We start from the raw sequence: 4,109 nt of genomic DNA, 5'->3' as shown, positions 1-4,109 counted from the left end.
TGCTCCGGGTGTGTGTTCACGGTGTGTGTGTGTGTTCACTGCTGTGTGTGTGCACTTTGGATGGGATAAATGCAGAGCACTAATTCCTAGTATGGGTCACTATACTTGGCCACATGTCACTTCACAATTTTTAAGCAAAAAATCAGTATCTTAGAATGATTTCTGAAGGATCATGTGACACTAATGACTGGAGTAATAGATGCTGAAAAGTCAGCTTTGCCATCAGAGAAAAATTTGCATTTTAAAATATATTTAAACAGAAAAGATTTATTTGAAATTGTAAAAATATTTAACAACATTGCTGTTTTACGGTATTCCTGATCAAATAAATGCAGCCTTGGTGAGCCTTTTAAAGGGGTCATATGATGCAATTTCAATTTTTCAAAGCGAAACTACTTTGTTTGGCCTTCCAAAAGAGGACGATATCCGCTTCGTCAGGGCTAGAGCTGAAACGTGCTGGTCGCTGAGGAAATACATCAACTTTGCACTGTGGTTCGCCAGATCGGCTTTCACCATGGACGAAGCGGAGTCCCATGTGGTTGTCGCAAGCCCGCCGGACGCTCCTTCGTCTAATCCGCCGGCCGTGCCGTTCTCAAGTACACTAAATACACAAAATAATGTTATTTTTAGCAACATCATATGACCCCTTTAAAAATAAGAGACTTTTAAAAACATTAGCGACTCTCCAACTGTCACCATTATGTTCAGTTTAGTTTAGTTCAATGACTTCTATTTTGTAATTCTTTAGTTCCTGTATTCCTTTGTTTGCATTTCCCACTCTTCCTTTGTTACTATGGTTTCAGTCATCATGAGTTTGTTTGTTTCAGCTGTGTTTAGAACAATTAATCATCTTGTTTGAGTCCTTAATAAGTTGCACCCTTTCGCTCATTCTTTGTCTCGTTAATGCTACCCTGTGTTTGTATACCTATGTGTTGGATTAAAGACTTTTTGGAACCTTTCTCTTCTTCTTTGTGCATTTGTACACAGCGTACCTTGACACAAACTGGGCTATGGAGACTCCTGATGTTCTATCTAAAATAGTTTGCCAAAAACTTTTTGATTTAAGAGCTGTCACCAAAAATCAAAGCCAAATCAACAGCTACAATATAAGTATAAATATAGGACAGACTTGCAAGTTCTGTTTGGACCCTTTTGGTGATGAACTGTCAACGGCAGAGCATGTAATAAGTGTGTGAGCCAAATTTAAGTTTATAGTTAAGTTTAAGAGAGAAGAAGATCTGTTGTCTGCTTCATTATTGACTTTAACCTGCATATCAGCATGAGTGCCATCCAATTAAAAACACAGAAATAGTTCAGCATTCCAAATCAGAGGCTTACAAACCAACTATTTTATCATACCACTGTAAATAAAAATATGAAAGTGTTATTTAAAAATATAATGTAAAAAAATCAAATACAAAAATAGCTGGTTCACGTGTGAAAAGAGTCTTATATATATATATATATAGACCATGACACTCCCACCACCATGCTTGACTGTAGGCAAGACACACTCGTCTTTGTACTCCTCACCTGGTTGCCGCCACACACGCTTGACACCTATATATATATATATATATATATATATAAACAGAAGCCCTGGCTTAAAAAAGCACTTCTCATGTATTCAGGGTAGATTCAAAGGCATGCAGTCATTTCAGAGGTGTGCAGTCAAATACACTGGATCAAAGACTGAGATGACAAATGAGAAGATTCGCTGTGATCCACAAATAAGATCAAACCAATTAAAGAGGTGAGTGATCTGTGCTATTTTTATCACAATATTCACCTCATTCAAAATATGACATTTAATCACATACTGGCTCACCGTCTCATCACTGTCTTCAATATAAATATTCTGACTGGTTTTAATTCTTACATGGGAACTAAAGTAAGGGCAAAACTGTACAGTTCAGCAAGTGTAACATTAGCATTTCTTTTAAAAATCACATTCAAAATAGATTTCATGCCATCTGGAGCCAAGATGAAGTTATATGAAGTCAGCTTGTCCCTTTTCACTAGTAAACGGAAAATTATTATAACCCTAACCCTAACCAGCAATTATGGACAACATTTTCCCAGAGCAGCATTTGCAATTCTATATACATAATCTTCCTCTCTCAGTCTTACACACAGTGTTCAATATGTTGAGGCAAGAGACTCTCGTGTGGTGAAGATCCGAGTCTGTCTTTTCTCTAGCCTCTCTCAAGGTAATAAACAACTGAATGGCAGTGTCTTATGAATTCATTACAGTGTCGACAGGCTGGGAAAGAAGGGTAAAGTAATCTGCTAACACAAGCCTTGGTTTAATCTCTGCCTAGTCAATCTGGAAATCCAATCAGCCTTGCTTTTTCACCCAATATATCTGTGATGAGAAGCACATGTCAAACAAATGCTGGAGAGTTTCTCTCTTATTTATTTATTTATTTAATGTTTTATTTGTTAGGGACAGATACAATAAACAGATGAAAATGAAACAACAGTCATCCCATGCATGTACCTAGTGTATCTAGTGCTTGTAGCCGAAGCTAATTTGCAACACATTTCTTCTTCCCTGCAGACCTTTTTTTGTCCTTCGTCCTTAAAGTCTAATCAAATCTTCGAAATTGCACTTGGCATTCAATGGGCTAATGGGGATCAGGATGTCAAGTGCAGCTAGTGTCTCCGTTCAGCTCACCTGTGCCATTACACAAATTCAAAAGAACAATGCATGAAGCAAGGACTTTTCTGAAGCAAAGTTAGGTGAAAACAGATTGTCTCTCTCCAGAGCATAAAATGGAGGCAAAATACAATCTTGAATTTTCACAGGATTTGGTAGGGCAGTCTTGTTATGGACTTGGCTGTCCGTAGGTGACAAAATATAATATAATGTCTTTTTTTTTTCAAGGGCCTTGCAAGCAATATAACACAGTGCTCGGATGGATGGATGGATGGATGGATGGTGGATGGTTGGATAGATGGATGGATGGATGGATGGATGCTGGGTTTGTGGAAAAAAAGTCACAAGAAAAAATAGGGCTTTCAAAAATATTACTTAAATATGTGTCACCAATTCAGTTTGTTCAATGGGCTAATGGGGATCAGGATGTCAAGTGCAGCTAGTGTCTCCGTTCAGCTCACCTGTGCCATTACACAAATTCAAAAGAACAATGCATGAAGCAAGGACTTTTCTGAAGCAAAGTTAGGTGAAAACAGATTGTCTCTCTCCAGAGCATAAAATGGAGGCAAAATACAATCTTGAATTTTCACAGGATTTGGTAGGGCAGTCTTTTTATGGACTTGGCTGTCCGTAGGTGACAAAATATAATATAATGTCTTTTTTTTTTTCAAGGGCCTTGCAAGCAATATAACACAGTGCTCGGATGGATGGATGGATGGATGGTGGATGGTTGGATAGATGGATGGATGGATGGATGGATGCTGGGTTTGTGGAAAAAAAGTCACAAGAAAAAATAGGGCTTTCAAAAATATTACTTAAATATGTGTCACCATTTCATTCAGTTTGGACTTTGTTTTCCTTTTGCACCATTTCTGTTCTAGACATGTGCCGGTATTTGGAAATATGATATATCGATAATGAACATGCACGATATTGTTATCTTGGGCACTTCAAAATACAGCGAATAATATTTATTACAAATTATTCAGATTTTTGAATGCATTTAAATAATACTTTTCACATTTCCCTGGTTAAAATGCACAATGCTGTATGCTGTGTCACAGAGGCATCAGCACTCTGATGTAAACAAACCCAACATGATAAGCGCATGGTGGAACGAGTGAAGGAGACACACTGATCTTCATCATCATCATTATCAACACAATAGCGTGACAGAAGACCCGACCCAGAAGTGATTACACCTCAAGTTATAATCAGTGTCTCTCCTGTTTTTGTGTGTGCATGCATTATGCATTGAGCAGGGAACTTGCTCCCTCGAAGAACATGTGGAGGATTTCCTGTTTCTAGCCCATCTCACCCACTACCCAGAAGACTGCTAATGCTCATCCCTACACGTCGGGCTGAACACCGCCACCAAGGAGCAGAGGTCCGGTCAATTTAAGCAGTCATGAATAAAAATAAATAAATAAATAACAATACTTACTTTTAC

Source organism: Sinocyclocheilus rhinocerous, unplaced genomic scaffold (assembly GCF_001515625.1).
Source record: "Sinocyclocheilus rhinocerous isolate Xijiao unplaced genomic scaffold, SAMN03320098_v1.1 scaffold538, whole genome shotgun sequence".
NCBI classification, from domain to species: domain Eukaryota; kingdom Metazoa; phylum Chordata; class Actinopteri; order Cypriniformes; family Cyprinidae; genus Sinocyclocheilus; species Sinocyclocheilus rhinocerous.
Note: the sequence above shows the minus strand (reverse complement) of the source record.